Raw genomic sequence first — 13,577 nt, forward strand, 5'->3', positions numbered from 1 at the left:
TGCAGTTTGTGAGCTTAAAAGTTGATAAGGTGATGCTTTTCATATAGGAGTCTCCTACCTCGCCATTGAGGTAAGTACACCCAACTCTGGCAACCCATGCCACTGTGACAAAATTAGGTGGCACACTCTCCAGTCCTTCTTCCTCCTGAAGGATGACCTACATGACTGTGTTGCAGTAAGTAATTTGCAGGGTTTCAGCCTTTGAGGCAGAGCAGGTACATGTCAGGTAGAGGTAAGGCATTCTGTAGCTACACGCACCTACATGGAACAGGTATTGGCACAGATGCATCAGACGCCGGCTTAGGTGTTGCAATATGTGGAGAGCTCAACACCCTGAGGGTGGGATGTGTTGCTGAGATACAAGAGGCTAGGAGAGAGGCAACAGATGGGTGGCCAAAGACCAGCACAGTAAAGGCTGAAATGAATGCTACCCAGGCTCAGTCCGGCACTGAGGCAGAGGCTGCTCTGGCCGTGGCGAAGGCTTAAGCAGAGAAATCCTGAGACCAGGCTGGTGCAGGTGGCCAGCGTTTGAGGCTGTCATGAAGCCAAGGCAACCTTAAAGCAGGTCTGAACAATAATGTCTCCTCTGTGGATGCCTCAGGCGGTACTGTGGGACGCATGCACAGTGTTGACGATTCTCACTCCTCCCTCAGCTACCACATGGTAGAAGACAAACTGAAGCACAGCCAGACATTTTCCACCTCAGCTACCACATGGTAGCAGACACACTCAAGCATAGCCAGACACATGCCACCTCAGCTACCACATGGTCGAAGACAAACTCAAGCCCTACAGGCAGATGCCACCTCAGATACCACATGTTAGAAGACAAACTCAAGCCCAGTCAGACACATGCCACCTCCACTACCACATTTTAGAAGACAAACACAAGCACAGCCAGGAACATGACGCCTCAGCTACCACATGGTAGAAGACAAACTCAAGCACAGCCAGGCACATGCCACCTCAGCTACCACATGGTAGAAGACAAAATCAAGCCCTAGAGGCACTGGACACCTCAGCTACCACATGGTAGCAGACTAACTCAAGCCCTACTGGCACATGCCACCTCAGCTACCACATGATAGAAGACAAACTCAAGTCCAGCCAGCCACATGCCACCTCAGCTACCATGTGGTAGAAGACAAACTCAAGCACAGCCAGGCAGATGCCACCTGAGCTAACATATGGTAGAAGACAAACTCAAGCACAACAGACACATGCCACCTGGACTGGGATACTGGTGCACAATGATCAGACATGTTGAATTCACAATAACAGCATACAAGCTTCTTTTAACACATTCTGCTCCACCCACACATAGTTATCTTTACGATTGCAGCCCCCAGCCAAGCAGTCCCAAAATCATTACCCGCAATGGGTATGGTCAGCCCATTGCTCCTACCAAGAGGGAGAGAACGAGAAATACTGATGTTAGAATACAGGATTTTAAACTCCCCATTTAAGCAATTATCTTTCTTTGGGTCCCCCCATAAATTCGAGAAAACTATTTTTGTTGTAGGTACTCTTTGGTGGACTGTCTTGTATTTATATATCAGAACCGATTTTCAAGATACACAGGTTTGATGTTTATGAGCATTTTATCATTAACTTATAAAGCAGGGTGGTGGAATTGTATCTGTTTTTCATAATAATGGAGCCTTTAGAAATGACCACACTGGAAACGGTGCCTCATTATGTCATCCTTTTGCACTACCCCATCTGCATTTTCAACATGTTATCTATGATCCCCATGTCCACCAGTCCATCACCAGGTTTGCACTCATTCCCCTTATGTGCAAACATGAACATGGTGTACCTGATAGTGATTTTGTGCAGCATTCAGCATTTTGCAATTATCAGGCATTATAACCCCCACCTCCCCAGGTCCTGTGGAGGCACCTAAAATGGTTCTTCAGCAGACAAAACTCCCTATCTATAGTGCTACAGGTGCTGATCTGTGCCTGATTATGGCACTGCTTACTTTGTGTCACGAGCCAGTTTATTGGTGGTAGCAGCCAGGTGTGTTGGGGATATCCAGGGCCCCCCGAAGCGAGTGGGTTAGATTTGTGTTGCTTAAGCATACGCAGTGGCATTCACATAGCAAAATTCGAACAGTTCCCCTCCAGCAACAAAGGTGTAGCATTATGCAAATGTGTGACAATGTTCAGGTCATTGTATATACTTGTTTTCTGTACTTGCCTTCAATGTCTTGATTATGGAGGTTGTTTTCTGCCCTCTCTGTGTTTCCATTAACCAAGATGTGCGATGAAATAGGGTTGATGGACTCCTCTGCGAAATGGAATTGATTGTGATGCTTTCATATTGACGTGCATTGATCTACACACGATTTTCTGCAGACATATCTAGTAGACAGGCTAGGTGTCATGGCGGTGCCTCCGCTGTGTGTGGCGAGCCATTGATTCATATGGTCATAGAGTTGTGGCGTGACCTTCTGGGAGAAGAACAGCGTGTGGTCACCAGTCATTTGTATATTGATACTGTGCAGCTTGCATCTGTTCCACAAGTCCTGTAAGGGTCAAGGTTAGTTGTACAAGGGTCACTTGTGGTCATTCCAGGGCCCCAGGCACACTGGGGAATTCAGAAATGACATATCATGATGGATTTATAGAATTTATAGCAGCTGTGTCTTTTTGGGACAAATATGTAATGCTGTTTGTGTTGCGCCACAGTTGTGAGGACCAGGATAAGGATTTTAGAGTAAGGGGGCTAGGTACTGCCAGGTGCAAGAGGCATGGTAAAATGGAATGGGGCACGTGCACATAAATGCAACACAATGAACAGCTTCAGATGGAGAGGCATTACTGTTCTTGTGATTGTAGGAAATCCTGAATGTGCCTCAAGACTGTGTGGGTTGCTGCCATGTTCAACCAGTAGGTGGTGGTCACTCATGTCTTAGGGGAGAGTACTGTGAACCTTTTACACAGCTCTTTTCCGAAGATTCTGCTGTTGCGCGACATGATGGGCAGGCGTATGGGGTAACTGCTGAGCTGCTTGATGGGGGGGTTCTGGCTAGGGTAATAGGGGGATGCTGACTGGGCTGATGGGATGTTGGCTGTCCAGGCTGTCAGTGTGGTTATTTGTCCAGCTAATAAGGTGGCATCGGAGTGCCTGCTGGGCCACCTGCTGGCCATCCAACAAGACAGCTGCAATCAACTGAGCTTCTGAACACTTCATTTTGCTGTGTTGTTGTGAACATGTCAATTTTGTTTATTTTATAGTGAGCCCACCACTCATTTTTGTTGATTTTATTTGGGACTCATTTTAGGAGGTCTTTCCATTTGTTGACAAAGTTGTAGTAGTGCTATCATACCATCACTTCTGGTCTGTATTGCTTTGAGAAGGTTCCAATTTCAAGAGGGGTTGTGTTCGTTTATATTGAGGATAATTCATTATGACATTAGATCAGGGTGAATGATATTACGATAGGCAGATTTTTCTTTTGTAACGTGTAAGTGATCGTTACATCATGTACCCAATGTGCTGCGCTGCAGATTTGTATTCGTAGTGTGATGATGAGTCCTGCTTGAGATGGAGAAGAGAAGACTACAGAAGTATAAGAGAACTAAGTCTCACTGAGCGCCCCACTCTAGAAATCAAAAGTCATTTGCTGGTGAATTTCAAGGTATTGTAAGTGTATCTGACATGTCTCCAAACATATACATGAAGTGTTAGTGGCAATATGGTTCACAAAAATAGGCCTAAAGGAAAACGAAATCAGTCTAGTAGGACTGAAGTTTAACAAAATAAATCCAAAAAGGCCAGGTAATCACCCAACACGTGTTTCGAGCTAAACTCTTCCTCAGGGCTGTTACTGTAATTGACATTTTTCCAAACCACAAATGACTCATAGCACAAGTACATTGCAAACAGTTGAGACAACAAAACGCACAATAACAAGAAAAACAATGAGAGAAAATATAAAAGATAACCACAAAATGCATGGATATGCACATACGTATGATTTCAATTGTTTTCTACATTTTAAAATAACTAACAGTTACTAATGCCTAATAAAGTGAACATTCAATTGCTAAACGTTGTACGCAAATCATCATGTTGCTATTATCTATGGGCATGTAGTAGTATTATTATGATGAACCATCCAAATAAAGGTATTGGGAAAGGCGTAAATGTGTGTTAAATAAATTGAAGGGTATTTTCTGCTGGATGGAATTACCAATAATGATCTCAGACCAAATATTCGGACAGACTCAAAGAATATGGCTAAAGTACTACTTTATTCTTATTTAATAAAGCAGGGAGAACTGGCAGGCATCGGACTGATGCATGCACACTCACAACTAATCCTGATTATGCAAAGGTCCTATACCCCAATGTGAATCCTCTATGATGTCATGCTACATGGCAAAATTCAAAACCTATCAAGGGAAGGGATTGGTTAAGGGAACATATAGGATTAGTGCATCAGTGGCTACCCCTTATCTGTAGGGCACACCTTGAATTACATCTAAAAACATACAGTACTGATAATAACGGACACAATAGAAGTGGATTGGTAAATGCAACATTGTATGTTAGGTTGCCCCCCAGACCCACTGATTGATTGGCATACTATCCCATACTTGGACTTTGGGCTCTATAGCAGCACGTTGTTGAAACACAAATTTGTTATTTGATTCCAGTCAGACTACTACCCATTTTCCCAATTAGTCTATCACCTCTCATCGGTAGGCCGTAAGTCAAAGTCTTCCTTTTGTAGAGGACCTTGCTGGCTGCTCACTGGCCTGGAACATTCAAGTGAGTTTGAGCACACCACTATCTTTGTCTGAGATTCTAATGAATAGCCCTTGATCTCTTCTTTGAAATCACGTGTTAGCAGACCACACATTTGTCAACTTCAGCCTCTTATTTACTGCTATTTGATCGCATTATGCTGGTTACTGTTGCTCCTCTGGGCTTCTAGAGGCTTGCTCATTCTATCTCATTGTACACTTTTAATTGATCAACAGTTGGCTCTTGCATATGTTTTCTTCTTCTTATGAGCAATGTCCCACTTTCAGAGTTTATCCATGTAACTCCCTTTGAGCTCTGTGCTTATTCCTTAAAATAGCATCCTTAATTCTGGGCTAACCTTCACTCATCGCCTGTTCTGCACACAGAGCTTGTATTCTGCATCTCCTGATTCTGAACCCTTAGTCTGTCTAAGCGTCCCTTTTCTATCATGGCCGTTTTAGCCACATTATATATACCTCTATACCAAGCTTCTATATGTTTCTTTTCTACCTTGCGTTACTGCGTATTTACAGTTATTGGTTAGTTAGTAACTTCATCTTCTTTGCATTCATGATTACTTTAGCTTTTAGGTACATGTTTCTCTAAGTGCTTCAGTTACATTGTCACTCTTAAGTATTTTAATATTGTTTCAACATAGGTTCATATATCCTCTTAATGACATCAATCTGCCCTCGTCAGATTTCACTTAACATTCCATGATGTCCATAGGTGCATGCTGACATCCTTCCATTTGGCCTCCTTCCATACTTTCAATGCAAGGGTACATTCTGCATGGCTATCTGAGGGCATAGCGTCTCCCATACACTTGATGCGGTATAAGAAAAATACGGAGGGTCCCATTTACTGCTCTTCTATTGCTGTTCCTGTATGATGGTGGTGACGGGGCGGGAAATATTGGAAAATGTCTACCTGCTCCTCTACATTAGCACCAAAGCTGGTGTGTTCCACATTGTTAGGGTACCTGAAGTGATAATTAAATTCAAAATAATGTAAGGCTGTGGGAGAACCACTTTGCACCTCAATCTATGTTTCTTCTTGAATTCTGTGTTTAGGAAAATGTTATGATGTTCATTACCTAGGGACACTGTTGTATGGGAAGCTATGCCATGGAATGTCTATTGGTTCAGGTTCTGGTGAGGTCGCAGAACATGTATGTGTTTATGTTCTTAAAGTTCTACAGTTTGTCAGTTGAAGCTACTTGTTGGAGTAGAGGGGTCCTCTGTTGTTGTGGGGGGTCTTTCTCTCCTGTTATCCTAATAAATACTTATTGTGAAGACTTACCTGTGTCCAGAGCGTCATCGCAACAATGGCGACGAGGATGGGATGACAGGAGACCTCCTGCAACTAATCTGCCTGCACATCGCTCCACTGCCCAAAAGCGAAGCAGTGACCGCCGAGGAAGCGAGACCCCATCGTGAGCTGCTTCGTGCTCTGGGCTGCTCCGCTTATCCTAGCATTGCAGCGGCCGCCGAGACTAGCAAACAGATGCCCTGGCATCCAGAGTGTGCCGCCCTCCGGAGTCTGCTGTCTCATAGCAAGTAAGTGCCCTCGCTGCCCGTTAGCCCCGTCGAGAGAAGAGTCCGTTTTTTGCTCGTTTCGCCTCTCCCAAGAGGCCTCGCCAATCCCGCAGCTGTAACCCGCGTAGTCTCTCCAGTACCGTTTGTCGCAGCTGCTCAGATACGTGATTGCCGCGATCGGACTTGAGTTCCCTGAAGGGGGGGTGCGCAGCCTAGAGAAGCCGCAGAGCACGTCACTGTACATCGGAGAGGAGGTGTATAGCATGAAAGAAAAGTGAGCAGCCAAGACCGAGTGGAGCTTGTTACTGTACATTCGGTAGGAGGTACGCAGCTCGAGTGACTATTGAGTGGCCAAGATAGGGCAGAGCATACTACCGTACAGTCGGTAGGAGGTGCGCAACACAGAAGAAAATAATTAATCGTGTGGATCGCGTTGTTGTTTGGATTGATCTGCAATTTACGGGGAATTTCGAGTTAGCAAGTTTCTATCTAAAGGCGCAAAAGGGGCAGCATGTCAAGCAGTTGAAGTCCAAGTGTGCACCAGGTCACCGTGTTGATAGCAAGTGGCATCCGGAGTGTGTTTATCTTATTGAAGGAGGCCAGAGGATCAGCAGATCACACAGCTTTGCATTATGGCAGGTTTGCCGGGTATCGCAGGACCACCAATTTTTATGCCAGTTCCCGGTCCAGCAAAGATCATGTGGGCTCAATGGCGCAAGGGGTTTTTACAATACATGAAGGCAGCCAGTGGAACTTTGTATTCCAGTGAAAGGAAATTGGAATTATTGCTGCATTTTCTAGGATATGAGGGCCAAAGAATATACGAGACACTTCCTCAACCTCTTGGAGATAGCGGTGGGGATGACATGAATGAATTTGATTTAGCTTTGATGAAGTTGGATAAGCATTTCAATCCCAAGACCAGCACAATATTGGAGTGTTATAATTTCTGCATGCGTGTACAGGCGTCTGGAGAATCGGTGGAAGAGTATGTGACGGCGCTGAGACATCTTGCCTTGCCCTGCAAAATTCAAGAAGCATTTGACGAACACATACGCGATCAATTAATGACACATTGTAGGGCCAACAAAATTCGCGAAGAACTATGGTTAAGGGATGAGCCAAATTTAGAAGACGTATTGGACATTGCAAGGCGAGTGGAACACTCCTTAGCATGTGTGGCCAAATTATCCAGAAACTAATTGGGAGAGTCAAAGGAGAGCAAGTCTGAAGTTTTAAATGTGACCGACGGGAAGAACAAAAGGAAGTCCATAAATAACCAGTCAAATCGTGTGGCTGTGGAGGAGAAGAGAAATCAAGATCTACCGCAGAAGGCAGAAAAAAAGGATGAGAGACTTTGTTTCCGATGCGCGAGCAACACACACTTTGCATCTTCTGTTGTGTGCCTGAGTTGCAGGGCCACATGTGTGAGGTGTAAAAGGAAGGGTCATTATGCAAACTGTTGCAAAAACTTTCAATTCGGACAATTTGCTCAAAAGAAGGTTCTTTATGTGAATGAAGAAGAAGATGGAAGGTCGTCCGAGGAGGAAATAACACTTCCAATGCAGAATGTTGTTGTCAATACTGTTAAAGTTGTCATGGAGGGTGAAAGTACAGATGATTGTGAGCATCCGTATGCACTGGTGAAAGTGTATGGTCATGATGTATCCATGATGGCGGATTCTGTGTCTAAAATTACTTTTGTGTCTAGAAGTGTGTTTGAGAAGGACATGGATGGTAAGGTGTCCGGCCTGTCAAAACCTGATATAAATCCAAGTGGATACAACCAGGATAAAATTGAACTGTTGGGGTATGCGTGGAGCGAGTTCGAATTTAAGGGCCGGAAATGCGATGGCAAAGTATACATAACCAAAAAGGGTCAATCCTTACTGGGATGGAGGGAGCAGAAAAGCCTTGCCATCAGATTAGATCCTAACAAAGAAGAACAAGTATATCAGGTGTCAGAACCACATGCAGGTTTGTGCAAATATGTGGTAGGACACAGAGGAGTATTTGATGGAAGTATGGGGAAGGTGAAAGGTTTTATACACCAAATCATATTGAAAAGGAATAGAGTGCCTGTTGCTGTGAAACTTAGGCCAGTACCTTTGTCTTTAAGGGAAGGGGTCAAGAAAGAGTTGATGGAACTGTTACAGTTGGGTGTCATTGAGAAGGCAGGCGGAGTTGAATGGGTATCCCCGGTGGTGGTTGTCAAAAAGAGTTCTGGGGATCTGAGACTATGCATAGACATGCGTGAGCTCAACATGGGCGAGGGAAGTTTTTTTGAAATTGGATATGGCATCTGCTTATCACCAGATTGAATTGGAGGAAGGGTGCAGAAAATGTACCGCCTTCATCACTCATGAGGGTGTGTTTCAATTCAGAAGGATGCCTTTTGGGTTGGCATCGGCCTCATCGGTATTTCAAAAAGTCATGGACCGGTTACTCAAGTGTGTGAAGGCGGTATTTTGTTTCCAAGACGATGTATTGATTTGTGGGGAAACCCTTGAAGAACATGACAAAAGTCTGTATGAGGTGTTGAACATTTTTGAAGAAAGGGGGATCACCTTGAAGCAAGAAATGTGTAAATTTTCTGTTTCCAAGGTAGATTACCTAGGCCACGAGGTATCATATGAAGGGGTAAAACCAAAAGAGAGTATTGTGAATTCCATAAAAGAAATTGAATGGCCAACCAATAAGAGTGAACTACGTTAATTCTTAGGTATGATGGGATTTTATCAAAAATTTGTAATGAACTATGCATCCAAGGTGTTGGAAATGAGGAAGATTCTAAGGAAAGTGGTAGAGTTCATATGGAATCGAGAGTGTGATGTGGAATTTACAAGGATCAAGCAAGAGATGGATATGGCTCGTCCATTAGGATGTTTTGACACGAAGAAACAATCTATTATTATTGTTGATGCCAGCAAAGGTGGGCTGGGAGCAGTGCTCTCGCAGAGACAAGATGATGGGTCGGAAGAGGTGATAGCGCATGCGTCACGTGGTCTGAAAGGTGCAGAATTGAGATATTCTGTTCTCGAAAAGGAAGCTTTGGCATGCTATTGGGCTGTAGAGCGCTTTAGAAATTTTGTGTGGGGTATGGAATTTGTTCTACGGACGGATCACAAGCCTTTGAAAGTTATTTTTGAAAGTAAGGGTTTAGAGAAGGTTTCGCGCAGAGTAGCCGGGTGGGTTACCAGGATGCAGGCGCACAATTTCAAAATGGAGGTTATACCTGGGAAGGAGAACATGCTTGCTGACAATCTTTCAAGGGTAAGGGTTGCATCCCAGGAAGGGTTAGATGGTGAGATGGAAATGGAAATGGTGTTTGTGAACACAGAGGCAACTGTGTCCTGACAAGAGTGGTTGGTGGAGGTAGGGAGGGACGTGATAATTAATAAGGTGATCACATATGTAACGGCTTCTGTTTGGCCTAACAAATCTGAATTGGACGAGGGTGAGAGGCCTTATTGGGAGGTCAAAGATGAACTATCTGTTGCGGATGGCATATTGTTCAAGTGGGAGAGAGCAGTTGCTCCAGCAGGTATCCGCAAGAGGATTATCAACCTAGCTCATAGTGGCCATATTGGCGTTACCAAGACCAAAGGGGTGTTAAGATCAGATTATTGGTGGCCGGGATTTGACAAGGAGGTTGAGAACCGTCTAGCAGAATGTCATTTTTGTATCAAGAGTGGGAAGGGGGTTGAGGCTAGAAAACAACCTCTGATTGATGTTGGTGTTCCAAAAATTTGGAGGGACATAACAATGGACATCCTGGGTCTGGTTGATGTAGGATATGGCCGAGGAAGGTATGTCGTTCTGGTGGTTGATTTATTCTCCAGGTGGGTAGATTTCAAGGTTGTGCGTGAAATATCGGGAGAAAATATGGTGAAGGTTTTACAAGAAATGTTTGCGATTGAGGGACTACCTGAAAGTGTCCTTACTGACAATGGAACTCAGTTCACTGGTGGGTTGTTTCCTGAATATTTAAAAAGGTGTGGAGTGAGCCATAAGAGGGCAGCTCTTTATCATTCTGAAACAAACGGGGTAGTTGAAAGACTAAATAGATGTGTAATCGAAAGCGTACGCATGGGAGAGCAGTGTGGCTTCGATAAATTAGTGACCATTCAAAACAGAATGTGGGCATTGCGCATGGCACCTCACGCGACCACTGGCTTGTGTCCATTCAAACTTATGAGGGGCCGAAAGCCTTTCTCGATGGCGTGTCCTCCATGGTTAGGGAGGAGCAGGGAATCGGATGTGGTTATTGATGAAGTGAGAAAGGCACTTAAGAAGAAAAAGATTGAATGGGTCATGCGAGAAAACAAAAGAAGAGGAAGAAAGAAAAGGAATTGCATGTGGAGCGAGGTGATTGGGTAAGAATAAAGAAGGGTGTGGTGAAGAAAAAAGGAGAGTCATTATACTCCGATCCAGTCAGAGTAGTTGCTGTTATGAAGGGTGCGGTGCGTGTGGAAGGTGGTCAGGTTTGGAACAAAAGTAGAGTCGCTATTGTGAAAAGAGGTCAAGTATGAGGATCAGTGGTGGTGTGTATGAATTTTTGGAAAAAAAGGGAGATGTGTTATGATGTTCATTACCTAGGGACACTGTTGTATGGGAAGCTATGGTTCAGGTTCTGGTGAGGTCACAGAACCTGTATGTGTTTATGTTGTTCTTAAAGTTCTACAGTTTGTCAGTTGAAGCTACTTGTTGGAGTAGAGGGGTCCTCTGTTGTTGTGGGGGGTCTTTCTCTCCTGTTATCCTAATAAATACTTATTGTGAAGACTTACCTGTGTCCAGAGCGTCTTCACAACAGAAAAGCAAAATGTAAACTTTTTAACATGTGATGAAATTTGTTTGGATCAAAAAAAACATTTATTTTGTCCAGGTAGGAACTAAGCATGTTTTGTACTTACTGAGAATTGCGCGTCAGCAAAAATAATGTGTTAAAAAATTGCAACCACTGGATCAAACCTAAAAATAAAGACAGTGCCAATGTAAGAGCACCGGCTAGGTGTACTAAAAATACGTATCATGACAACAAATAATAGCTAGCTCCTTACTCTCCCAAACAATGGAGTGAGATAGTGCTTCAATACTCCATGCAGTAGAATTCTGCATGGCTTTCCTGCTAATATTCACACTAAATGTTAAGTGGATGCTGCAAATGAAAATGAGACTGGTGTCATGATTAATACTCTCTCAATGCTAAGATTGCATGTTACATTGAGACTAAGAAGAAAACTGCAGAGTCGCTTACCTGAGTTCTATGTTATCAGAGTTTAATTGGGTGGTGTTTGGGTGCAGTCGTACTGTGTTGTGATAGCCGTGTCGAACAGAGTTTGGTTGCTATGCAACATTATCTAGCTCACAATAAAAACTGCAGAAGGACTAGCCTACTATCAAAGAGTGCCTGAACATGGATCACGAATTGCATGTGTTTATTAACCCTTAAATGACAAAGTATTGCTGTTAATATGATATGATATATATTGGTTGATGCGTTCCGTTACTGTGATACTGTCGATGTAAGTCGTGGGAACTGTCAATGCAGAGTGGTGTGGCCAGATAGGAATGACAAATTGAGAGAAAATTCTGGCCCTTTCGTCATTTTGTTTGTGTGCAGCAATTGTTTTTTTGCCACTGGAGTTTATAACCTATCAAAAATGTAGATTATTTTGTGATCTGTGTTGGGTGTCAGTTCAGCAATTAGGAGGCCTTAATATTTTATCCTGTGCAGCTGGCTGAAATAGATGGCATTTATGCAAATCACAACACACACACTTTCAAAGCTCTTCATTGGTCTCTATTTTCACGCACATGGTGCGGTGGATTTACCTGAAATTTCGTTCCACCAGAGGGGCAGCATTAGGAACAGACTGCACACATGTTGTTTCCCTGGCAACATATTCACCCATCCTGATACTTTGGAGGGCTTCAACTGTATTGGAACTACATGCTTGTTAAATCGGAATCCATGAATTCACGGCTATCACAGCCATCTCATTTATTTGCAAATACAATAATGCACAGCACTGTTTGTTTTGCTCTGTGCCCTGCAGTTCTCCCGAAATTATTCAAATCCCGCCCACCTCAGACTGCGAAAAAGCTATGAGGAACGGTAGCAGACCCTGCCAGGAGCGAGGTTCTTGCCCCTCTGCCTGCTTTATGTAGTGAAGGCTGCAGCAAACACGCTTGCGCTTCATTCAGATGAACAATTCATTTTACGTGGCAAATTATTCTTTCCCAGAAACCTTTCCTTCATGAGATTATTTTCACTTAGGTTTTCCAACACCCAGCCAATATAATTTGTACAGTAAAGTGCTGGCTGTGGTTTTAACAGTCTAATAATGATGTTTCCAAATCATTTTAGCTCGAGAGACGGCGTCCAGGAATGGCAGTAATTCCTCTTTGACTTCAGGCATCCTGTATTGATTGATTAATTATTCTCCCAATGAACTAACAAATATTGACCTTATACAGTTGGGCAGCATTTAGCCAAACATCCGTAATCCACATCGATCCCCTAATGGAACATCAAAGCTCAGCATCCCTGACAGTTCTATGCCGCTCAGCAAAATCTGTCTAATGGTTTGATGATACCTTGACCCCTCTTAGTATGCATCCTCGCTGGCAAACAAAAACAAAGGCTCGTGCGGAACGTGCAGCGAGCAGAGGGGAATATGTGCCCTGAGCTTCACCCTCCCTGCACACAATTAATTGAGAGATGGGGGCAGTGCGCAGGACAGCCAGTGATGCGGCGATGGGGAGGCTGTAGGACTGCAGGGAGTGTGGGGGAGATACTCAATTTCTCTTGCCCGTTTCTGCTATGCGTGTATTGTTGTTTCTTAGCTTTGAAATGTTCCCATTTATATGAAGAATTGTATTGATGGAGAGTAAGTTACCTATGCGGTGTTCATTAAACATTTAAATTTGTTGATTCTATTGCAAAGAATGGCAGTAATTACAACAACATAAATTAAAAGTAATATGTAATTACATTAAAGATATATGAGCTGCACAGACTTCTTTATTTCTTAATCCATGAGCGGAACCTGCCAGATGTGTGTGCATGTCTGGCTGCATACCCCTGACTGGACTGAAGTTGATGCCGACTGCAAGTTCATTCAATTTTCAAGGCTCCGTTTTTGGCTAAATCAGCCGAGAGCATGTGAGTTTTGGACTGGATGCGGGTAGTGTTTATTTCTGTCACTGTAAGCGTACATTGTGTGAATAGAAGTCCTCCATCAGAATGGTGCTGGTGTTGGGATGCAAGAGCAATGT

The sequence above is a fragment of the Ambystoma mexicanum genome, chromosome 6p (assembly GCF_040938575.1).
Source record: "Ambystoma mexicanum isolate Mex_15411 chromosome 6p, UKY_AmexF1_1, whole genome shotgun sequence".
NCBI lineage: Eukaryota > Metazoa > Chordata > Amphibia > Caudata > Ambystomatidae > Ambystoma > Ambystoma mexicanum.